This window comes from Monodelphis domestica, chromosome 1 (genome assembly GCF_027887165.1).
Source record: "Monodelphis domestica isolate mMonDom1 chromosome 1, mMonDom1.pri, whole genome shotgun sequence".
In the NCBI taxonomy this organism is placed as follows: domain Eukaryota; kingdom Metazoa; phylum Chordata; class Mammalia; order Didelphimorphia; family Didelphidae; genus Monodelphis; species Monodelphis domestica.
Genome location: NC_077227.1, coordinates 522,044,290 through 522,070,644, shown reverse-complemented (window position 1 = coordinate 522,070,644; position 26,355 = coordinate 522,044,290). Strand labels below are relative to the sequence as shown.

Genomic DNA, 26,355 nt, shown 5'->3' with positions numbered 1-26,355 from the left:
TTTTTTAAGCTGTGGCACCTGGAAGTGAGTCCTATATCCCAGATGAAGTCTGATAAGTGCCCCATTGCTGGAAAATTTTAATGCAGCACAATACTGCATTAGCTTTTTTTGGCTACCCCATCATACTGCTGACTTGAATTGGGTTTGCAGTCTACTAAAACATCCAACATTTTTACAGAACTGCTCATATGTATCAATCTTATACTCATGAAGTTTCTTTTTTGCACCCAACTGCAGAACTTTACAGGTTTGTGGCCCTTTTGAATTTCATCTTATTAAACTTATTGGCAGAGAGCAGCCTGTCAAGACCTTGATCTCACCATATACTATGTTAGTTATGTCTCCTACCATCTGCAAATTTGATGAGAATTCCATCTGTGTTTTTTTAACTAAGCCACTTATAAAAATGTTAAGGAGCTGAACATAAAGAAGGAAACTATAAGTAAATTAGGTGAACACAGAATAGTATATTTGTCAGACCTTTGGTAAGGGAATAATTTTAAAACCAAACAAGACTTAGAAAGAGTCACAAAATGTAAAATAAATAATTTTGACTACATCAAATTAAAAAGTTTCTGTACAAGCAAAACCAATGTAACAAAAATCAGAAGGGAAATAACAAACTGGGAAACAATCTTCATAACAAAAAACTCCGACAAAGGTCTCATTACTCAAATTTATGAAGAGCTAAATCAATTGTACAAAAAATCAAGCCATTTTCCAATTGATAAATGGGCAAGGGACATGAATAGGCAATTTTCAGTTAAAGAAATCAAAACTATTAATAAGCACATGAAAAAAGTGTTTTACATCTCTTATAATCAGAGATATGCAAATCAAAACAACTCTGAGGTATCACCTCACACCTAGCAGATTGGCTAACATGACAGCAAAGGAAAGTAATGAATGCTGGAGGGGATGTGGCAAAGTGGAGACACTAATTCATTGCTGGTGGGGTTGTGAATTGATCCAACCATTCTGAAGGGCAATTTGGAACTATGCCCAAAGGGCAATAAAAGACTGTCTGCCCTTTGATGTAGCTATAGCACTGCTGGGTTTGTACCCCAAAGAGATAATAAGGAAAAATACATGTACAAGAATATTCATAGCTGCGCTCTTTGTGGTAGCAAAAAATTGGGAAAGTAGGGGATGCCCTTTGATTGGGGAATGGCTGAAAAAATTGTGGTATATGTTGATGATGGAATACTATTGTGCTCAAAGGAATAATGAACTGGAGGAATTCCATGGGAACTGGAACAACCTCCAGGAACTGATGCAAAGCAAAAGGAGCAGAATCAGGAGAACATTGTACACAAAGACTGACACATTGTGGTACAATTGAAGGTGATGGACTCCTCCACTGGTGGTAATGCAATGACCCTGAACAATCTAGAGGGATACAAGAGAAAAAACACTATCCACATCCAGAGGAAAAACTAGGAGTAAAAACACTAAAGAAAAACTACAGCTTAATGACATGGGTCAAAGGAGATATGAATGGGGAAATAGACTCCAAATGAATACCCTATTGCAAATACCAACAACATGAAAAGAGGTGCTGATCAAGAACACAGGCAATACCCAGTCAAACTGTGCATCGGCTATGGGAGGGGTGAGAGAGGGAAGGGAGGGAAATAAAATGATTTTTGTAACCAAGGAACAATGTATGAAATTAAAAATTAAAATTAAAAAAAATGTTAAGGAACACAGAGCCTAGCACAAATCCCTCTGGTCTTCTGATGAGAACCTCCTGCCATATTGACACAGAATCATTAATGATTACTCTTTAGGTCCAACCTTCCAATTAGTTCTATATCCATCTGATTATGTTACCTTTGCTCTATGTATCTCCATCTTCTCCTCTAGAATAATGAGATACTTTATCAACATCTTTGCTAAAATCTAGACTATCAGCAACATTACTTCCATCTAATATTTTAATAATCATATCTAACAAAAGAAAAGAGGTTAGAGTGTCAGGACTTGTTCTTTATGAAGCCACACTGATTTTTTATAATGATCCATTTCCGTTTAAAATATTTATCACCCATCTCTTAAATGATCCATTCTAAGGGAAGCTGAGTATCACAGTGGATAGAGCTCCAGGCCTGGAGTCAGGGAATCTAGGTTCGCATATGAACTCAGATACTGCCTAGCTATGTGATCCTGTACAAGTCACTTAACCCCATTTGTCTAATCCTTGCTCCTCTTCTATCTTAGAACTGACACTACAACATAAGGAAAAGGATTATTTTTTTAAAAAGTAAACGATCCATGCTAGAATTTTCCCAGGAACCAAAGTCAAATTCATTGGCTGCATACTAACCTTTTTAATAAGCCAAAGCTCTTTTTTCCCTTCCAACATTGCCCTTTTCCCACTTCAACCAGGAAATTAATGAGAAAGTCATTATAATTCAATTCTATTGACTAGCACCAAATGTTTTGGGGCTAGGTTTAATTCAAGTCACTATATTGATTCAGTTTTGGGATTGGAATGTAATGAGATACTCCTTGACCTTAAAATGCCTTCAAGATGACCTTATTTTGCCAAAGGTTTAAAAGGGTATAATTACTAAAAAGAGATACTGCTCCCTTTTGGCTCCATACTCTTCAGAGCAGTAATGCTAGGTCTGAAAGATACCTTGCAGGGCAATGGGAACTCTAACCAACTTTATGCCCATAGATTGGCCTTTTTTCTAATTTCCTCTCCTGAATTATCTTAGTCTATGTGAAACTGTTGCTGTTTCTATACACATGGAAGGTATAAATAGACTGTAGCATATAGCTAACAATTACTGGTACTGACAATGATCTTAAATGAATTCATCAGGAAAAGGTGACAGCCTGGCCATGTTTCAAGAGCGAGGGACTCCTTCAGACTGAGGATTGCCTTGGGATGCCTCCTATGTCTTGCCAAGATGAAATTGTACCATGCCAGGCTTTCTTTGGCTTAGTGTGATGGCTTACTCATGTAGACCTTACTGCTGGGAAGGCTAAGGCTAACAGATAGCTTGAGTTGGGGAATTTTGAGCAGTTGCCAATCATGCACCCATTCTAAGTGTAGCATCCCAATATGGTGAGCTCTGTAGAGTGGAAGGTCACCAGGCTGTCTGAATGAATAGCCAAGTTGGAAAAATGGAGGAGGTTAAAGTTTCCATGCATTGGGATCAAGCCCATGAGTGTTCTTTGTACTTCTAGCCCAGATGAGATAGGAAAATCCAATCTTAAAAACATTCAAGTTGACTTTACTAATTTAATTAAGGGTCCTTCAGAATTGTGTTAACTTAATTTCTAAAATATTTCTTTTTGGACCTATGGATTTATTGCTGAAGGAATCTCTCTTTAACAGGTGTATGTGTGTGTGTATGTGTGGGAAACGGAGGCAATTTGTTAAGCAACACGTCTGAGGTAACACAACTAGGAAGAGTTTGAGGCAAGATTTGAATTCTTGGCTCCATGTCTAGAAATTTTTTTTAACCACTGAACCAACTAACTTCCTCTACAACCTGGGTAATAAGTGTCACAGGTGAGATTTGGACCCAAGTCCTGGACTCCAGAATTAATTTCTTTTTAGGGGAGAAGGTACCCTACTCTTATACTTCTCTGCTGGTTCCTTATAAATTTTGAGTTAAATTTTTATCAGATCTATTTCTAATAATCTCCAAAAACGTCTTGCTTCCTATGTTGTTTTGGCATGGAAATGATACTGGCTTCTCAAAGTTGTTCTAAGGAAGATGGATCCTATGAAACTAGAAAGGGTTTGAGTATAATCCTGGCTACAAGCAGTGTCTGCTAGCTGAGGACCAGCCTAGATAAGTAAGTAAAGTTCATCACCTTCCAGTGGCAGCATATGAAACAAAGAAAATTTTTTAAAAATATGACACTTAATTCTGTACTGAGCCTTTCTACCTGGCCAAAAAGGACTTAAAATACACTAAGATGAGATTTTTATTATCATTTTAAAATAAACTGTAAATTTTCAGTTTATTAACTACTGACATTTTAAATGTAAGGTATTTATCCAAGAACCAGTGGCTATACTATGGGAAGAAATGAACCATGCTAACATGAATAGTCTCATCATAAATGAAACCAAGTGACCCAGGAAGACAAATTACTCTTCAAAAAAGACAAGAATGGAATGAACTCCTAGAACCAGTACACAGAAGAAATCCGTGCTAGGGATGATTCAGTTCCATAAGCATTGAGGAATCAATTTTCAAGATATTAGAGGAGAAGAAATAGAAAAGTTGGAAAAAATATACTTATTCACCAAACCCTGGCCTCCCCTCGAAACAATAAGAAAGGATATCACTAACTTCCAACCCTTAGGCCTACCTTCTTATCATTGTGGTATTTCTTTGAGAAAAAACCACAAAGAACTATCAGGGTACCCATTACCTGAGAAACACTTGAATAATGGTATATAAATATAATGTAATATTAAGAAATGGTGAAAGAAATAGTTTCAGAAAACCAGTGAGGACTTGTATGAACTGATGTAGAGTGAAGTAAGCAGGGTCAGAAGAATGATTTATTCCATAACAATAGCATTATAAAATGAGCAATTTTGAAAGATAACTCTGATTAATGCAATGATCATTTGTGTTTCCAGAGGACTAATGACTTAGCTTAGAGTGTTGTCACCTCCTAACAGAGGGGTGACAGACTAGATTTGCATTGTGAAACATAAATTTTTTGTATAAGTGGGAATTTGCTTTGTTTAAAACATATTTTTTTTTACAAAGGATTGTTTTTATTTCATTTTCCAGTGCAAAAGGAGAGGTAGAAGGGAAAAATAGAGAATGAACAATGCACATATCAAGGGTGACCTTGATCAAAATATGAGAAGAGAATATAACCAGGTTTTCATAAATGATTTTCTACACTAGAGCACATCTTTAGTCACACAGTTGAATGAAAGGTACAGAAAATTCAAGATCCAACTGTGTTTATTGTTTACTGATCAGGAAAATAATATTTGACTCAGGTAAGGAAAAATGATACTTAAAAGTTCTCCTTCAGCAAAGTGTATAATATGCATATGATAGCAGATTTCTTGATAGGTGCAGTCTATATAGTGATCCCCACATAAAAGAAACTTACTGCTTAAAAAAGGTTTTTACCACAAAGCTATCAACAATCATATGAAAAATTGTTCTAAATCCCTCTTGATTAGAGAAATGCAAATTAAAACAATCTGCGGTACCACCACACACCTATTGGACTGGCCAATATGACAGTAAAGGAAAATAAAAAAATATTGGAGGGAATGTGGAAAAATTAGGACACAAATGCATTGTTGGTGGAGTTGTGAATTGATCCAATCATTCTAAATGACAATTTGGAATTATGTCCAAAGGATTTTAAAAGAATGCATAACTCTTGATCCAGTATACCATTACTAGGTCTGTGTCCCAAAGAGATTCAAAAGAATGGGAAGGGACCTGTTTATACAAAAATATTTATAGCTGCATTTTTTGTCGTGGCAAAGAATTGGAAACTAAAGGGATATCCCTCAAATGGGGAATGGGTGAACAAATTGTGGTATATGATGGTGATGGAATATTTTTGTGCTATAAGGAATGATGAGCAGGATGATTTCAGAAAGAGCTGGAAAAACCTATGTGAGCTGATGCAGAGTGAAATGAGCAGAAACAGGAGAACATTATATAGAGTAACTTCAATATTGTGGAATGATCAAATGTGATAGACTTTGCTACTAACAGCAATACAATGATCCAGGACAATTCTGAGGGACTTAAGAAAAAGAATGCCATCCACCTCCAGAGAAAGAACTGTTGGGAGTAGAAATGCAGATGAAAACACATGATTTATCACTCATTTATTTGAGTATGTTTGGGGGTTTGGGTTTTTTAAATTTTTTCACTTACAAAAATGAATAATATGGAAATATGTTTTATGTGATAATATATGTATAAGTCAGAAAAAAAGGTTTAAAAAGTATGTTCATCACTGTCATGAAGGATGATTCAGGTGAAGTTCAAATGGAAGGGGGATGGATCCCCAAAGAGGGTGAGGTTCTCCAAATTGTCATGTTTTTGAATGACAATGCTCATTGCATCAAGACAAAAAACACTATAAAGCCTCCCCAATGATAAATGCAGCTACTCAAAAGAGATTGATCTTGCAAATTCACAAAAGAAAAAAAATAAGTAAAAAATAGCTCATTGCCTGAACTATGATGCATGGTGGGATGGGTTGCCTATTGAGTTAATCCAATAGTACATAAATCTTGGAAAAGCATGGCACATACACTTGGTTAAATAGGAAAGATTAGGACAAAATATATATGAGGAATTGCACATAAATTTTTTTTTCTAGGTACAAGAAAAAAAATCCCTTCACAACCCGGGTCCTTCCTACCTTTCTAGTCTTCTTAAGCTGGATTCTTCTTTGCATATTCTGAACTCCAGTTTTGCTAACCTACTTGCTGCTCTTCATACATTTCACACCCTATGTCAAATCTGTACATTTTCATTGACTGCTCACATGCCCAGAAAGTTATTCCTCCTGGTCTCCACCCCACTCCCTTTTTTCCCCCATGACCTCCTTCAAGTCTCAGCTAAAATCCCACCTTCTTCAAGAACTGTCCTTTAATGCCAATGCTTTCTGTCTGAAATTATTCCCAAGTCACACACACATATACATACACATACACACACCCCTACATGATGTGTGTGTGTATATATATATATATATATGTATATATGTATGCATTGTTTGTACATAGTTGTTTACATGCTATTTCCCTCTTTAAACTATGAGCCCTTTGGTGGCAGAGACTACTATCTTCATCTTTCTTTGTATGTCCACTGTCTGGCATTTAGTAAGAATTTAATAAATGTCTGTTGACTTTAATAACATTTTTCAAGTGATATGATACCTTAAATTATTGAATGCCACAGAAGCCAAAGACATCAGAATTGAAGTGTTCAAAAAGGTAATCATAGTCTAAGTAGTTTTAGGTATCTTGTCAATAATTATCTATCCAGAAGTGTTATCCTTGATATTAGACAATATGTAATCAGGACTGATCATATCATGAGAGCAAGGGGTAATGGATTAGTAACTGATGTGCTTCACTAGTCGGCACAGAAAGTTAAAATACCTGGAGAAACTCTCTAATAAGTTGAGTAGATGTTGGAAATAGAAATTATGAAAGGACATGAAAAAGAATTAATTACACCAGATGAAAAGGTATGGGGGGGAGACCATCAGAAAGAGTACCAAAGATCATGGATCTATTAAATATAAAATATTTATCCCAGATATTTTTTCTTGATCTGTTCCTTTCATTTTATTTCTGTATCTATCACTTTTGTTGTTCAGAAACTCCACTTTTATATAGCCATTATCACGGATTTAGAGCTGGAAAGAAGCTCCAATCCATGTATTTTCTGTTCTGTCATTTCATTTACTTGTTTAATAGATTTTTAAAAATTCATCCTCTCCACAGTTGTGATAAATAGATCAGATAAGTGCATCTGTTTTCTTCTCATTTTTTGTGAATTAAAAAAAAAAGTTGATCACTGACCCATTTGGAATATTTTAAAGTCTCACTTGCCTTAGTGTAGAGAAGAAAACAGGGGCTAAAACAAGCTTCATTCCCATCATGTTGACATTCAAGAGAACAAGAGAATACACTCAGGGAGATTTAAAGCATTTTTTCCCAAAGTTCTCATTAATGTTGAGAGAAAAGCAAAGAAGTATGTGGGAGGGGTCTGAGCTTATTAAATTTGCTTCCAATTTTCTTACTGTGGAAATTAGAATTAGATTTATAGACTATATTTGAACAGCACCGAAGCTGGTACATTATTAGCTACGCATTAGAGCAGGTGCTGTGGAAGGGGTGGGCATAGGGGAAGAGGGGAGTTGCGTAGGAATCCAAAGTTACCATGTGAGAGAAGGAGGGAGCCAGCAGGTGGGGAAAGGGGGGTGGGATGGGAAGAAGGGAAGCCATCAGTGTTTGCACCCAGAAAACAGCTGTTATGGGTAGGCATCTGAACTGCATTGGCAGGGTGGCACTCTGAACAAGCCAATGGTGTTATGGCATTGCATTGGAGAGAAGCCCTGGGGAAGCCTGATGATGTAACTTTCCTAGTGGGCTGTGAAGCAGGCCAGAGCAGTGGAAAGGCCCTTTGGAGCTCCCCACCTGGATTCCCAGCACCCCCTTGTCCTCCTCACTCCCCCACAAACACAGTGTGAGCCTGGGGCCAGAGCAAATGTCAAACTCTCTAGATTTGGGTGGGGGGCATTGCGGAGCTGATAGGTGCTGATGAGGGTGTTTTCTTTAGATCGTAAAAAGAGGTTGACCCTCCCCCCCCCCATTTGCAGTTTTCATTTAGGTGGGAGAGAGGGGTTAAAATCTGCCTTGGTCAGATTGGGGCATATCGTAATGGTCTCTGGTGTTTTCATGTCTTTGCCTTGACAAAGTAAAAAACAAAATCCCTTTGACTCCCTGCAACCCACTCAGCTCCTTCATATACCTGGCTGGCACTTTGTCCTCAAGGACGGCTCTCAGCCAAATTGGGAAATTTTATACCCCAGCTTCCAATAACTCCTGGTGCCCACTTGCCTCCCCTTAATGAAAACCTGCTCTCCCAGAGTAGCTGAAGTCAGCCTGTGTGGAACAGGAAGAGAGCCAGAGTAATAGACTTATAATGAGAAAAAACCTTAGACGTCATCTTGTCTAACCCACTTGTTCTATGGTTGAGGGAACGAAATGTCCCAGAGGGGCTGAGTGATGGGTCTGAGGACACACAGTTAAGTAAGTAACACAGGCAGGATTGGAACTCAGATCTACTAACTTAAAACCTATCTGTCTTTCCTCTTAAGCAAAACAGGGACATACATTCCTTAGTAAAAATATGACCATGTATTACTTATCTACTAAAGGAAGAGTTCTAGCTTTATTTATAAAATGCAAGATTGGATACGGTGGAGAACTGCAGACAGTAGGTAAGGATCTGGTAGAGGAAAATGTGAGAAGTGCTTTAAATAGTCAATCAACAAACCTTTTCTAAATGTCTTCACACTTATATAGGGATGAAACTCGAAAGCTGGAAGGGATGTTAGAGTCCAATTCCTCTCAGTTTAAGGGGGCAAGCTAGGTGGTGCAGTAGAGAGACTACCAATCCTAGAGTAAGGAAGACTCATCTCCATGAGTTCAAACCCAGCCTCAGACACTTATTAGTTATGTGGCAAGTCACTTAACCTGTTGGCCTCAGTTTCCTCAGCTATAAATGTGCTGGAGAAGAACATGGCAAAACAGTCCAGTATCTTCACCAAGAAAACTCCAAATGGAATCATGATGAATCAGACACAACTGAAACAACTCATATAACAGATGAAAGAAGAAAATCTGAACAATAAAAAAAGAAAAACTGATAGGAAATAGCAGAGAGAATTAGAACCTAAGTCATCCCAGTTCAGTGCTCTTTCCAGCATACCATATCTTAATATTACATATAAAGTGCCTCTCACCTCTGAAACCATTCCAAAGTAAAAGTCCCTTGAGGAGAGGCAGCAAGATTGCACAGTGGGTAGAGCTCCAGGTCTGGAGATAGGGGGTCCTGGGTTCAAATGTGACCTCAGATACTTCCTAGCTATATGATCCTGGGCAAGCCACTTAACCCCCATTGCCTAGCCATAACTGCTCTTCTGCCTTAGAGTTGATACTAAGATCCTAAGGGTTCCAAAAAATGCCTCTTGAGGATAGTACAAGTTACAGGCTTTCTTCCTCTTAGGCAATGATGGCAAACCAATGGCACAGGTGCCAAAGATGGCATGCAAAACCTTTCTGTGGGCTTATGGTCACCCTTCCCCCACTCCCCAAGTTAATTCCTAGAAAGGCAGAGGGACATGAGCAGAGCTGCTCCCCTCCCCCTCTCCACCACACCTGACAACATTTTTTTACCTGCCCCTCTGCCCAGCAGCCCAATGAGAACTCACAGTGGGTAAGGTGGGTGGCTCACAGGCAGCAGAGCTGGAGGGGAGCAGAACTCAGGCCACTCCCCTCCCTCTCTCTCCACTAGCTGAGGATATTCTTCATTTCACATGTTCCTCTGCCCAGCAGCCAAAAGGGAGCACTTCTTTCCATCTCTGTGTGCAGTAAAGGAGAGTGGGGTGTGCCTGGCACTTGGTGGTAGGGAGGGGCACAGCATGCAATCTAGGGGGGCAGGGTGGGACCCAGCACTCCATCTCTAAAAGGTTTGCCATCACTGCTCTTGGGTTTTAGTTAATTTTGGAGGCAGTATGGTGGAGAGTGAGTGGATGTGACTTTGAGTTAGAAGGTTTGCCCAGGTATCCCTGCTCCCAATGCCTTAGTAACTAACCCCGGGGCTTCAGTTTTTTCCTTTATACAGTGAAGGGGTGAGAAAAGATCAGAGACAGTTAGTTACCATAGGGTATGTAAACTTACTTTAAAAAAATGTGATAACTATCAAAGTAATTGGTTTTCTTTATAATAATATACATTTTACTTCATGTATTTGAAAGCAATATTCTGAGAAAAAGTCTTTTGAGGATAAAATCTGCAGTGTGGATCCTAGAGGCTTCCTGTCTGAAAAATGACTCTGGGGAGGGAGAGAGAGAGAGAGAGAAAAAGAGAGAGAGAGAGAGAGAGAGAGAGAGAGAGAGAGAGAGAGAGAGAGAGAGAGAGAGAAAGAGAGAGAAACTCATGCCCATATGTGTATGGATTCATGCTTCCCCAGGCTATTTTCCTCCTCCTGCCTAGTCATGCATGGGCTCCCATGGGCATGAGTAGGTGAATGACCAGACTTGTAATCACATCTGACCTTGCCTCAGAGACAAGAGAAGAATCAGAATATTCTTCTAGTTGAGACTTCTCTGAATTCTGTGTGTTTCCAAAATTCTACCGAGGTCCAGATAGACATTCTTTATGTTTCCCCATCTTATGGGTTGAAAGCCAGCATTCATGTGTTTTGTTTTTTTTCTCCCTCCTGCTTGACTTAACAGCTGCCATCCCTAAAGTTAGGTGTAAAAAAATCTGACTGCTGCTGTGAAGACACTGAGCGGAGACCCCATCTTCCCCAAATTGCCAAATTGTCAATGCTTCCTGCTCAGATTCTCTTGATTTGCCTCCTTTCCATTTGAACTGCAAATACTAAGTTCGGGTCCTCAGCACTTCTTGTTCAGACTAGAGCATGAGCTTCCCAATTAGTCTTCATGCATCCAACTTCTCCACTCTTCAACCCATCCTTTACTCAAATACCAATTTGCTATTCTCAAAATGTAGGTCTGCCTAACACTGCCCTCCTCAAGAAGCTTAAGTGGCTACCATTTGCCCCTAGGATAAAATACAGATTGACATTTAAAGCACTTTCTCATGTGACTTTCTCCAATCTGATTACATATTGCTCCCCTTCACTCATACTTTGTCTTAGCCAAATAGACCAACTCACCTATCCCTCCACCTAACATTTCCTCTCTAGTTCCCTTGTCTTTGCCTTGCATCCTTTCCTTCCTCACCTCCACATCTTGAAATGCTGTTATCTTTGTAAGGCTCAGCTCAAATAGGCTCCTGTAGAAAGCCTTCACTGGTTTTACATTAATTTTGTATATGCTAGATAGAAAGTTGAACTTACAATCTGAAAGGCCCAAGTTCAAATTTTGATGGAGACACCTACTATGTGATCCTAGGGAATTCGCTTATATTTTGTCAGCCTTAGTTTTCTCATCTGTAAAATGGGAATAATAAAAATATCTATTGCATAGTGTTGTTGCCAGGATCAAATATTATAATATATGTAAAGTGCTTTGAAAAACCTTAGTGATATGTAACTGTGTGGTGGTGGTGGTGATGATGATGATGAGAAGGAGGAGGAGGAGGAGGAGGAGGATGAAGAAGAAGACAACAATGATAATGGATGAAAAAGAAACTTGAATTTAGTATAATTGAAGCTCTTCAAGGACTAGAACTCTTTCATTTTGTCTCTATATCACCAACAGCTAGCAAAGTGCCTAATATCCAATGGGTACTTAATAAATAGTTGTTTGAACAGAGAATCAACATGATGAAACGGAAGGAATATTGACTTTGAAATCAGAGTTTAAAGGGAAGTCTGGAACTGAGTTCAGATCCTGCCTGATTCTTGACCACAGGCAAGTCATTTAAATCTCCTTCTTCCTCACTTTACTTTTTTGTAACATGAGTGAGTTGAACAATATGACTTAAGACATCCTTTCCAGTTCCTGCAAAGTGAAGAGATCATTATCTTGATTAAACAAGAGCATAATTTCATTCTTCCCCCAGCAATGATTATTTGGGTGGTTATTTTTAAATTTTGTTTTGCCTTATTTTAAATTATTTGATTGTGAAAAAGTAGGTAGAGGCAAAGGTCACAATTTATAGAAATCAGTGCTATGAGGTCAGCTCTTTTCCATGTTCATTGGCCCCCGCCCCCATCTGAATGCAGTTGTTCCCTTTGGGATATTCTCCAAGCTTTTGTCCAGCCTGGAGTTAAATGATTTGGCCAGTGGGGCTCCCATCACTTGCCTGGAGGGGAAATTCCATGGTCCAATACATCTCACCAGGAAGACATTTTCCCTTGTTCTTTTTCATCCTTTTAGATGAAAGGGCACCAGCCCAGTGTCCGAACACTTTTCTCTTCTTGGTATTTACCCTGCTGGAGTGGCTGCAAAAGATCATCATCATTTCTCTCCCTTTACTCATCATTTAGCTGTAATGGTATAAAAATCTTTACAGCCAGAATCGCTAAACATAAGAAATGTTCACATTCCCACAGGGTAAAGGCGGTTCCACTTGCTCAGCCCTGGAGTTAGTAATTCCACATCAAGGGGAGAGAGGGGAGGGGTGGGGGAAGCCCATCACAGATACTTAGCTTTCACAAACAAGCTCTCCCTGTCTCCTCCATCCTGGTCTCTCCCGTGAAGCCATTTTTCAACCCAAGAGTTTGTGAGCCCATTGACAGCTGCTCTGAGTGTTTTACATGCTGGAGCACCTCCATGAGAATCTTTCCACTGGAAAGTAACAGGAGGGCAGCTTCTGCATGTCAAACAACTGCAGCTGCCCCCTGCCCCTTCACTCACCACCAGACAGTTGTCTACAGTTATTGACATCTATTGAGCCCAAGATACTTCAGAATTGATTCCTGAAAAAATCTCAAGTCTCCTGCCAGGAGGGTTTTTTAAACCCACGCCTTCCATCTTAGGATCAATGCCATGTATTGGTTCCAAGGCAGAAGAGTGGTAAGGGCTAGGCAATGGGGGTCAAGTGACTTGTCCAGGGTCACACAGCTGGGAAATGTCTGAGGCCAAATTTGAACCCAGGACCTCCTGATTCTAGGCCTGGTTCTCAATTCACTGAGCTACCTAGCTGGCCCCTGAAATCATCATTCTTTACAATGAATGGCATTCTTTAGTATCTAATAAATTCTAATTTATGGGAAGTAGTATGATTGTATGGTTACAAGATGATACCAGGGAAAGGAAGAAGTTATATACAGATTTCTCAGTTGAGTTAGTTTGGTTTCACTATAAACTTGCTTAGAAGTATGGGAAGTGCTGTGTTTCAATCAACTGATGGAATGGAAAGCATCAATTATTAATTTTTCAGTTGTTTTTCAGTCACACATGACTCTTCATGGCATCATTTGAGATTTTCTGGGCAAAGATACTGAGTGATTTGCCATTTCCTTCTCCAGTTCATTTTACAGATGAGGAAACAGACAAGCAGGGGTTAAGCAATTCATCCAAAGTCACCCAGCTTGTCACTGTTTGAGGTCAGATTTGAACTCAGGGTTTCTGCAGTCTAGATCTGATGTTCTATTCACTGAGCTAACCACATATCCAGAAATTTTTTATTACTCAAATGAATAAAAGGGAACTATAGTACAAATAATGCAAAATGGAAGACAACCGAAAAAATCAAATCCCATTTGACTTGGTTATCCTTTATTTTTATTTTAAAGTACAGACCTGTGATTTCATTCATTTGAACAACTTCTAATGTAGAAATTCCTTCCTTAGATGAGTGGGCAATTTGCTTGTAATTTAGGAAGACTATTGATCTAGAGTCACAAGGAACCTTAGAGACCATTTAATCCAATCTCCTCCTTTTAAAGATGAAAAAAAAAATGATGCCTAGCAAGATTAAGTGACTTGCCCAAGGCTATATGAGCAATAAGCATGGGTACTGGGATTTGAACCTAGGTCCTTTGACTCAATAATGTTCTCTGGGTACTATGAAGACTCCAACTTATCTTAGATCCTGAGACACTTGAGCCTAGTACAGTGTCTGGCATATAATAGGGTATCTAAGTGGTACAGTGGGTAGAGCATTGGACTTGGAATCAGGAAGAAGCATTTTAATGAGTCAAATCCAGTCTCACATGCTTACTAACTATGCGACCCTGGGCAAGTCACTTACCTCTGTTTGCCTCAGTTTCCTCACCCATAAAATGAGCTGGGAGAGTGAAATGGCAAACCACTCCCAGTATCTTTGCCAAGAAAACTCCAAAGGCAGTCACAAATAGTCAGACACAAGTGAATAACAACAAAAAATGAAAGATGATTATTAGGTTCTAAGCCTAGAGATTTTTAATATCAAAAGAGTTCTATCTCTTACCCTCAAGAAGCTAATGTTCTATTTGGAGAAGCCAAGACATATAAGAGAATGATAGCCAGGAAAGGAGTAGTTGCATGGTTGGATGAAGAGAATCATAGGGCAATAGATCAATGCCTTTTGCAGAAGAAATATATTTACTCGATTGATTATCCCTCTCTAGCCCATATCTGTTTGCTTTTTTAACCTATTCCCCATAAAATGAAACAGAGAGTAGACCTTGAAGGGAGTGAAGTAATTGGATATCCTTGAGTAGGATACTCAAGTACAAATTTTGTGAGCTATACTTTTTGCTTCCCACTGGATTCTGGGATGGAGTTGAATGGAAAGGAACAACAACCCTGAAGTCTTTTTAATACCCGTAGCCAAAAATCCCCCTTCCTGCATCATCCAGTTCTCCAGTTTTATTTTGGCCTTGCTCCTTTAAGGAGTTCCTCTTCCTGGCTAAGGAGTCTGAATCAGAAGGGGCATTATTTCCAGAAGCCAGAAGTGCTCACTGCTCTGTCATGGAAGACTGTTGATTAGTCCTTTTCTCCTCTCCATTCTTTTTCCTTCATGACAGCTCTTTCTAAACCTACTGCCAGCCCTCCTGAGGATCTTGTAGGATCATTAAAACTGTCATGTTTTTTATGGCTGTCTCTTCCATTTCCTTACCAATGGGCTGTCCCTGTTCCCCAAGCACAGTATGGCAAAAATACTAGAGACTTGCAGATTTCCTCGGGTAGGAGCTCTGACCTGCCAAAGGCCCTTGTAGATTTCCCTATATAAATGCAAGCTAATTTTGACAGCATCCTTTTTATTTTTTATTTATTTTATTTTTTAAATGTTATGTGCAAAACCAGAGAATCCATACCCAGCCAGCATGGGAACATCAAATGAATGGCAGTCGAATTGCAAACAGTGGTGACCTGCTCACATTTTGCAAAATCTAAAAAAGGATTTGGAACATATGGGCTTTATTCCCCCTCGTTTTTCCTCTCTTCAAATCCCAGAACATGACAATATCTGGTTATTTTTTTTAACTTCATCAAAAAAAAATGATAGACATGGTGTGATATAACAATTTCTCCTTGTGCCAGAAAAGGGATGGGATTTCAGTGAGGGTGGCAGTATGGGTCTCAGACCTTGGAGGGTCTTTGGGTTGGACAAATAGCAGGACATCTGCCAGGTTGAAAGGATGGACCTTGGCAGAATGTTCTATGAAAAGAATGCATGAGACAAATCATGGCAAAGGACAGAAGAACAGCTTGAAGGAGCTGTCTTAGGAATCTTGGGACCTTGAAGATGGCTATGCTGAACCAGAGATGGGCATGGAGATGGAGGGAAGCAGGCTTCATAAAATAGCTTCCTGCCCCAGGCCTGGCTTCAACTGGTGCATTGCACTTGTCTGAATGTCAAATCTTCAAATCTTGAGAGCCTGATAATTAAATAAATAATAAAATAATGTTACACCAAGCCTCACTTGGTAATTAATTGGTTCCTCAAGTCTCTGGTCAGGTGTGGGAAAGGGAAAAAGTAACTGATTAAAGGGGCAAATGCTTGGAAGCAAATATATTCTCTTTTATTTTGTTTTTGTTTTTTTATTGAAAATTTTAAATTAATTAATTTAGAATATTTTTGCATGATTACTTGATTCATGTTCTTTCCTTCCCCTCCTTCACTCCCTTCCCCCCATAGCCGACACACAATTCTCAAATATATTCTAAATGAGATTTTAAGAGAAAAATGAGAGATGTCATCTGTAGGTGGGAGAAGTTTAGAAGAAAAGTCTTTTATATAGTCCATGGTGAGAGACAGTGGGATGAAGAGATGAGGGGGTGAGGACTGATGCTATATCTGCTCCTGGTTGGTTTGAAAACAAGGGGAAATAAAAAGTATGACTTGAATCTTTTCTATGAGAACATATACACACAAAATGCCACATTGGTTCATATTTTGATCTAATCCCATATTTCATCTAAGACAAAGGCACCAAAGATTGATTTTTGAGGAGGCTTAACAGTAATCCTTCAAGGTATCTTCCCTTCCTGATTAGAGATATTCCTCTAATGACTCTGCCTTAGTTTATTAACCTTTCTAATAGTCATTGAATAAAAATCTGGAATTGTATTTCCTAACTTGATTCTAACCTTAGTTTTTTTTCCCTAAATTTATTCTTCTTATTTTTTTTTTGCCTCCACTACTTTCAAGATAGTAGGTTGCATTTATTGTGCAAAACATATTTCTTTTTATTTGTCCTAAAACTAGCCCCTTCTCCCTTAACAATACTAAGGGGCTAAATCCTTAAATGACTGCTGAGAGGGAAAAAAAAAACAAAGCTACTGAAATGTAAAGCAGATTTCACTGGGCAAGGAAAAACCATACATTATCTACAGTCCAAATTTGGTGCCCAGACAACCAGTCAAAAGTCTATCCCATCTTTATCAGGCACTTGAGTATCTGTACGTGATGGTGCTACATAGAAAACAGGGATACAAAGAGATATAAAATGGGGGTCTTGCCCTTAGGAAATTTAATTTCCAATTGGGGAGATAGGAGATGTGAACAAAGAGATGAAGACCAAGGCAGCATGTAAGTGGCATATGAGGGGATTTTATTGTAGTTGTTTTGGGTCTGAACCTGCAAATCTCAGTGGATCAGGAAGATTCCAGTGTGAAAACTTTCTCCATTACTGTAACATCAGAGAAGCCTAGAATCCCAATAGGCTTAGCCATACTAAGTCACATGCACATCATCATAACATCATATTAGATGTGTGAAATTGTCCGGGTCACCTAATATATCTGGTGAAAATATTGCTAATAAGACTAAAATAAGAATTATTAGGATTAAACCTAAGGCATCTTTGATAGTATAATATCAATTATACCATAAATAACCCATATATTATCTATCAGATACAAGACTTGGAAACTATGACTTTCAGAGTCTAGGAATATTCTCTGTAAACTCTGTCACTGTGTTTTTTTTATAAAGGAGTAGAGGGAATGACACTATGAAATGGACACATTGGTGAGAACTTGAGGACATATAGGACTTCAGAACATGGAAATGTATTATATTCATGAGTAAATGTCGGAAGGGGGGGATATGGAGAAAGAAGAGAATACAGATAAAGAGAAGAGAAAAAAAAAACCAGAAGACAGAGGAAAGGAAAAAAGAGAAGAGAAAGGAAAGGAGAGAAAGATGTGAGGAAATAAAAAGAGAGAAAGGATAGAGAGAGAAGAGATGAGAAGAGATAAAAATGAGAAGGAAAGAGAGAATAAAATAGAAAAAAACAAAGACAGTAAAAAGAAAAACAGAAAAACAAAAGAAAAAGGAGAAAGAAAAGAGTGAAGGAAAGAGAGAAATAGAAGGGAGGCAGAAACAGATAGACAGAGACAGACAGAAAGAGAAATAAAATATGTTCCAGGAACTTCAAGTAGAATGTTTAGGACAAAGAAAAGGATTCCTATACTGAAGTGGTAGGAGCACATATTGAAAAGGTTAATTGGAGCCAAATTGTCATTTCATAAAATCATAAATTTAGATCCAAAAGATACATTAGAGGACATCTTGTCCAACAAGTTCATTTTACAAACAAAGATACAGAGGTCTAGAGAGATTCTAAGATCATAAAGGAAGGAGGAAATAAGCATTTATTAATCACTACTACATGCTAGGAACCATGTTAATTGCTTTAAAAATATTATCTCATCTGATCCTTACAACAACCCTGAAACACAGACACAATTTTGTCCCCATTTTACATTTGAGTAAATTGAGGCAAGAGGATTTTAAGTAATTTGCTCAGGGTCACACAAGTATTGTCTAAGGCCATATTTTAACTCATCTTCCTGACTTCAGGCCTAGCTCTCCATACACTGCACCACCAAGCTGTGCATAAAAATAGCATGAGGTCTAGCTGGGATTGGAACCTCGTTCTTCTGTCTTTTTTGGTCATATCGTGAAGGCTAAACAAGCTGAACTTTATTTTATAGGCAATTTGGAGCCAGTGAAAGTTCTTGAGTGCACTAATAGCAGGTATAAAGCAGTATTTTAGGAAGATTTATTTGGAAACTGTAGGTAGGACTAGAAAGACGGCTACTAGAGGCAGGGAATCTAGCTAGGAAATAATTCTAAAAGTCCCAAGACAAGGTGGTTATGGCCCGAGCTAGAGCTGTGGCAGTGGGGATACAAAGAAAAGATGATAGAGAAGACATTACCTCTTAGAGAAGTAGTAACAGAATTCAAAGACTGGAATTGGGGAAGTGAACGTTGAAGTAAAAATCAAAAATCTCTCAGATCTTCACAGAAAGCAGGTAACAAGGAAAATGATGGTCCTGCTGACATTGAATGGGGGAAAGGAAGACAGGGGAGGAGATGATATCCCTTTTACATGTGATGACTTTGAGGTGACAGGCAGAGCTGCCCATAGGCAATTAGGGATTCCAGACCTGAGTTGTCTTCTGATAGAGAATTCATTTTGGCAGCCATCCACATATAGGTGAGAGTTGAAGCAATGAGCTTGAATATTGTTTCTTGTGGGAAAAGATAGAGAGAACAGAGGCCAGAGAAGTCTAAGCTTTGGAAAATGTTCACCTTTAATACGGTACTCATAATGCATGCCAGAAATCATTTATTGACAGGAAGCAAGAGTGAGATTTTGAAAGCCTCGTGTTCCTAGACCCATCATGCCCTCCCCAGTTCTTCTATTGAGCTTCCTTTGCTCTCCCCTACCCCTGTCCTAACCTTTGTTCCACTCCTAGATGGTGAGTAATTATAAAATAGAGCACTGGATTTTAGTGAGATTTAGATTTGAGGCTTACTTTTGCCACTTATTTTTCCTGTGACTTCCCCATCTGATTCTCAATTTTTTCATCTTTAAAATGGGAACAGTAATACTTGAAGAACCTGTCTTTTGGGGTGTAACCAATGACATAGGAAACATTAAATAAGAGTCTACTATGGACTAGGCACAATGCTAAGCATTGTGAATATAAAAAGAAACAAAATAAAATCTCTCTTGAGAGTTTACAATCTAAGGGCAAAGCTTAAAATCGAATCACAACATAATGAGAATCAAATAAAATAGAGACTAAAAGGTGCTTTGTAAGTATAAAAATTATATATATATATATATATATATATATATATACATATATATATATATTTGGAGCAGGCTCACATGCCTACATAATTGTAAAAGAATTCTAGTTGACATTCCTGCTTCATGTCTCTCCTCATTCTAGCTCATTCTCCATCAGAGGCCAAAAGGGATCCATCCACTCCTTGACTAAGTAAACTCAAGTGGCTCCCTATTACCTCCAGTGTTGTAGGAGAGTGAGTTCTGTTGTGAGAAAGCAAATGCTGGTTCTCATCCAAAGAATTGCAGACCCCTTCATCTTAAGGCATGAAAGTACTTATTTAAGGATATTACAGATAATGTAGCTAGGGTGATGGAAGAAGCCAAAGGAGGGTTTCAAGTTGCTAGATTTATTATGGATCTTGAGGATTTCCTTTGGGAATTCTCCACCCTCTTTCAGATTATTCTTTCCATGGGCATTCCAGGTAGAAGAGCAGGGAAGAGGTGCAAAGATCCCTAGTGCATTTGTGTGAGGTTGCCTTCCATGTCCTGTTTGTTGGACTTTCAAGGTTGTTTGGATGCTTTGGTGTCCCTTCTCAGTCTTGCAAAGTCGTATCAAAGGGGATAGAGTCATAACATCCTTCAAGCTAGCTTGGGTACCCCCCCTCCCTTTAGCCTTGTTCTTGTAGGCTCTTAGCAGCTGGGAGGAAGTACAAGGGGAAAGCACAAAGTTTTAGTCTATATTCTACTAACTATTAAAAATCATAAGATCTAATAGTACTATTTTAAAAAAGGGATTTCCCAGCATTTCTAAGAGCTCAAAGCACCATTTTTCATTCTTTCACATGGCATACCCACATCACCAGGATCAAATATATATATAATCTGGCTTTTAAAGCCCTTCACAACCTGCCCTCTTCAAACTTCCCAGTCTTTTTTATACTTGACTTATCCTTCCACGTGGCACTCCAACTCAGATGGTGCCATTTCCCTAATTGTCTCCTATACTATTTTCTTTCCATCTCGTCCTCCTGGATGCTGCCAATTCCAACTGGAAATCCATCTTCTGGTCCCTTTTGATGCTAGTGCCTTATCTCTGGGATTACCTTCCATTTATACAGCCTTTATGTAATATGTACCTAAACATTGGTATGTTGTTTCCTCCATTAGAACATAAAACTCTTTGAGGACAGGGACTGTGTTTTGTTTTTTCTTGTATACTCAGCATTTAGCAGAGTATCTGATACATAATAAGCCTTTAGATGCTTGTTGATTAACTGATTGCAGTTATTATTTGTCTCCCACCCCAAGCACCTAGACCTTCAGAAGGATCCTCTCATGTAAATCCTTTGAAAGAACAGATTAATCATCACTACACCCTCAATGACTCTCTTCTTAGGCTTAGATTGCTATGGAATATCATATGTTCTGAGTGCTAATCTGTTGGCCCAGTTCCAACTTCAAGAACCCTCTTGTTTCCTTTCAGACTAAAAGGGAAGGGCTTTGTCATTTCAATCCCTCTGGCTAGTGTGTCCAAGCAATCAAACACAGTGTCCCAAGAAATGTCAGGGCAAGAAGTCATCTTTCTTCTTCACCTGAGGGTCATTCTAAACCAGTTTCTCAACGCCCCCCTTTCTTCTCAACAAACAAGCTAGAGGTTAGAGAAAAAGAACCAGCTGGAGAACAAAAATGTGTAGGGAAAGAAGCCTTGAGTCGAGTTTGTCATCTTGACTCAGTTAAAAGAAGATACAAAGGTGTGTGTGCTCCTGGACACAAAGGAAGCCTTTTTTTCCTGAGACATGGTAAAAATAAAATTTGGCCTCTCTCTGTGTTGCCTCGTCCTAGCCAGTCCCTGCATTTGACTTTCAAGAACACTCCCTTGCATTCACTCACCATCTGTGATGATGCTTCCCACCAACTGACACTGGCAACATCCCAAGAAAGCCTCTTTGCAGCCTCCCTAGAGCTTTTGGTAATTTAGTAGACAGGCCTAGTAACTTCCCTCCCTGTCTCTCTCTGGGTCCCCATCCCAATTTCAGCTTTTTATTACTCACAAAGAGAACCCAAGCCAAAGGAAAGGCCAAGACCAAAAATCTAGAGAGACAAATAGGTTATAGTAGATTCTGAATGCCTGAAAAAACAAACAAGCACTCATTGTCAGGGAGGTCATTGATCTAGAGAAGCCTGTTTCGAGTACCATAAATCCACTTAGAGGTAACCAAACTGAGAGTCTAGGAGACCAGCTAAGACTTTCAGAGTGAACAGATAAGGGGTTATCACAGTGGCTCACATTTATATATATAGTGCTTTAAGAATTATGAAGCACTTTCCTTGCATCTACCATGTAAAAATATTATCATCCCCATTCTAAAGATGAGAAAGCTGGTTTTGAGGAGGTTAGGTGACTTGGACAAAGTCCAACAACTAGTTAGACTTGAAGCTGTTTTTTTTTTTTACAGAGAGGGCTCCTGACACCTGGTCCAGTGTGCTCTGTCTACTCTAGAACATCATATTAACTCCAAATAAGAGAATCAGGACTCCAAAGGGGGAAAACTATCAGTATTCAAATAGACAAATGGACAAGATTGCATAAATGCCACTAAAGTAGAATGTAAACTCTATGAAGACAGGGATCTTTTTGCATTGGTCTTGGTAGTCTTAACCCTTAGCACAGTGCTTAACATATAGCAGATGCTGAATAAATGTTTATTGAATTGAGGTTATGGCTATTCACTGTTCCAAAAGCAGTAAATATGATAGCCAACCTATCCTGTACTTTGTCCTAATTTTATGCTTGGTGGGGGAGATATGGGAAGGAAGAAACTCATAGCTATGTTTCTGGAGAGAGAGAGAGAGAGAGAGAGAGAGAGAGAGAGAGAGAGAGAGAGAGAGAGAGAGAGAGAGAGAGAGAGAGAGAGGGAGGGAGGGAGGGAGGGAGGAAGAGGCAGGGAGAGGGAAAGGGAGAGGGAGAGGGAGAGAGAGGGAGAGAGAGTTTGTTAGTTCAATGGCTGGTGCTAGCTCCTGATTGCAGTGGAATGAGTGAATGAATGAATGAATGAATGAATGAATGGAAATGCAACCATTAAATGTGTTTATATACTAAAAGGGGCATTGAGGTGGCATAGTGGGTAGAGAGCTGGCCTTGGAGTCAGGAAGAGTTCAAATCTGACCTCAGACACTTACTAGCTGAGTGACCCATGGCAAATTACTTAATGCTGTTGACCTCAGTTCCCTCATCTATAAAATGAACTGAAGAAGGGAATGGTAAACTACTCCAATATCTTTGCCATTAAAACCCCAAATGGAATCACAGAGAATCAGACAAAAATGAAAAACAACAAAAATCTTCTGACTTTCCAAGAAATGGAAAGAGGTACATTTCCTTATCTCTTCTCTGAAGCCATGATTGGTCAGTACAATTACATAGCATTCGTCTGTATTTTATATTTGATTAGTTGACTTTGGACAAGTAAATTAAATTCTCAGTTGTGCCTTAATTTCCTTATCTGGAAAATTAAATGAATGGACTAAATAAATGGTCTCTTAGGTCTCTTTCAGCTTAAAACTTATAATCTTGTGACTTGCCAGAAGATAGTATACCATTTGTTTTCTCTGTAAGGGAAAGGGAAGGCATTGTTTGTTTCTGTTGGGTTAAGTCACTTATAGTGCTCTATGAATGACTTGAGACAAAGTAAAATAATTACATTTATTGATTTACATAAAGAAACTTATAATTTATGGCACCTTTAAAAACTTTTATTGTGCTACATATTCTCCTTTAGCTGCGATGACTAGTTTTGCAATTTGATATTGACCCTGAACAATCTTGACAGATTAACTCATCATGAAACCACACATATTACATTAGAGTAAACCTACCTGTGTCAAATACTCCATTTTTTCAAAGTCTAGCCTGGATTATAAACCATATTTTAATGCAATTTAAATCAGGTAAATTCCCAGGTCTTTGTATTAACTAGAATTCATCATTCCTTCAGTGGGAATAAAAATTCTAGACCCTCTAGAATTAATTATCCTCAAAATATTTTGGAGGAAATCAGTGTTTTCATCTTATGGAAATTTCCAGGTTTTACATGTTCACCATACCTTCTGAAAAGGGACCTGTTAAGTCTTGAATGAAAAATTGAGTTTTGTTAGTAAAAGTTATATTTTTCCAATACTCAGTACTCCCATCTTTATATTGTTTATATTTTAATCTGTCTTTTGTCTTTTTTTTTTTGAATCCCCAGCATTGAGCACTGGCTGAAACATAGAAGGTCTTAATGTTAATTATGATTGACTTTTTGATTAATTGGCTTTTGTTCAGTCTTTTTCAGTCTTTATGACCCTATTTGGAGTTTTGGAAAAGATACTGAAGTGGTTTGGCATTTCCTTCTCCAGTTCACTTTGAAAAGGAAGAAATAGAAACAAAAAGGTTTAAGTGATTTTTCCAAGGTCACATAGCTAGTATAAATGTCTGAGACCAGATTTGAACTCAGAAAGATGTCTTACCGACTCTAAACCCAGCACTTTATACATTGTCTCATTCAGATAGCAGCAACAATAATAGGAATCATTGACAAACTTTCTAGTTCTCAGGTCCCTCTGAAGGTATCTGAATGTTTTTAACTAGATAGCTTTTCAGTAGCTTGGAGTATCACCTGGCATAGTGGATAGAGAGCCAGCCTTGAAAACAAGGAGCTGAGAATTCAAATTCCCCCTCTGACTTTAAGTTTTGCTACTGTGGGAAAGTCATTTAGCCTGTCCATATTTTAGGCAACTCTATGAGTCCATGAGCTGTAGAAAAAGCAATGACCTAAATTAATAGTATCTCTTCACCTGAAAGTTTCCTATGAAATCATGAGGTACCACAAGGTACGACTTTTCCTTCAAATAGCAGTACAGCCCAGAATTTTAATTAGAGTTGCTTCCTCAGAAAAAGTCATCCTTTGAGGAATCAAGGGCACCACTGTCTAGGATTTTGCCTGTAAGGATGTAGCTTCAACCAAATTTCCCTAGTTACCCATTTGGTGCAAGGACTGATAATCATTTTTCTCTGATTCAATGACCAGGTAATATGATATACAAGTTTTAAGGAAAAAACAACAATTTTGATATGGCTTTATTCTAAAACTTGTCTTTTTAGGACATTCATAATCTGCCTTCATCCTCCATTTCTAGACATTAACATGTTTTTCTTCTCATGGACCCTACAGTCAATCAGACTGGCCTACTTGCTCTTCTTTATATACAAGGTTCTGCCTCCCATTTCAGTGTCCAGAATATCAAAAACAAACTCTTTTGTTTGACATTTAAAGTCCTTTACAATCTGTTTCCAGAGTACCCCTTCAGGCTTATTATACATTGCTCTCTTTAATGCTTTGTTCCAATTCCCCAGTTTTGCAGTTGATAAAACTGAGGTCATGGAATCATTAGCAAGGAACCTCAACGATCATCTAATCCACCCTCCAGTTGAGACACCTCATACAAAAGTCAAGACAAGTTAAGTGACTTACCTAAGCCCTACGGTGAGTTAATCACAAGCCTAAATCTTGACTCTCAGGCTAGGTCTCTTTCTCTCACAATACATTACTGTAACACTAATTTTATTTCTGAAAGAAACAGAAAGAGTTGGTCTCCACAGTTTGAGGAGATGAATTTTAAGCCCATACTTGGAAATTAATGAATTGTTATTTAAGAATGACCAATAAACACCTCAAGAACTCCATTCCATAGATCTGTAAAAAATGGAAGGAAATCAGAAGGAAGACCCTGTCCCCCCTCCCAGGGTATTGGATAGAAACTCTTATGAATTTGTAAAGGAGAGAGAGCACTGGATAAAAGTAATAGAGGGTGAATTGACATGTATGCATTGTGAATCATTGGGAGGAGTACCCGTATTGCCAAAATAAGAAAAAAAAAACATTTAAGTATCTGGGTTCCTCTCCTCCCAGCTCTGCCATTTGCCTTGAGTGATGGATCCAAGCAAGTCCTTTTCTCTGGCTTTGCTCCTCATTTCGTATCCAACTCTTGGTTTTGTAAACATGTTCAGTTCTTCAGAAATAGAAATGACATTTCATCATTATTTAAGTCTTCTCAGAGATGCCGGCCTTCTGTAAAACCTTGGTAAGGTCAGTTGTTGAGACAGGAGATGGGAGTAATGTGTGTTTATATGGAAGAACAAATTAACCTGCATGTGAAATTCCAGTGAAATTGACATGAAATTGAATTTCACGCCTTACAGTGAATCAGGGTTGTCCGTGAAATGAGATTAAGGGGAGTTTCTGATTTTTCGGTTTAGTTGTTGATGCATTTTCTCCTCTTCTTTGGTAGCAGCTGGGATGCTTTAAAAATTATCTTCTGTTTCATGATCATCTTCCTCATCAGTGAATGTTCACAGGGAGTGGGCGTCCAAGTGAGAGGATAGAATCTGGGGTTGGACTAGATCATCCCCAAAGTCCCTTCCATTTCTAAAATTTTGGGATTCTATAAATTTTATTCTAAAGACATTGGACCCTTTTCATAAGAACCTACATTCAGAAGAATTCAAGTACAGAATAAGCTCTTTTCTCTTCTCTCTTAAAATATTTGATGTCAAACATATATTGTTTCATTCTTTGTACCTGTATCCCTGTTGCCTAGTATGCACAATAGCTGAACA

The 26,355-nt window shown here is 38.5% G+C and overlaps 1 protein-coding gene across 2 annotated transcripts in view; it reads left to right on the top strand.

The window, feature by feature from the left end:
• Positions 1-26,355, top strand: part of GALNT14 (polypeptide N-acetylgalactosaminyltransferase 14) — a 364,372-nt gene that overhangs the window by 202,857 nt on the left and 135,160 nt on the right. The window lies entirely within an intron of this gene.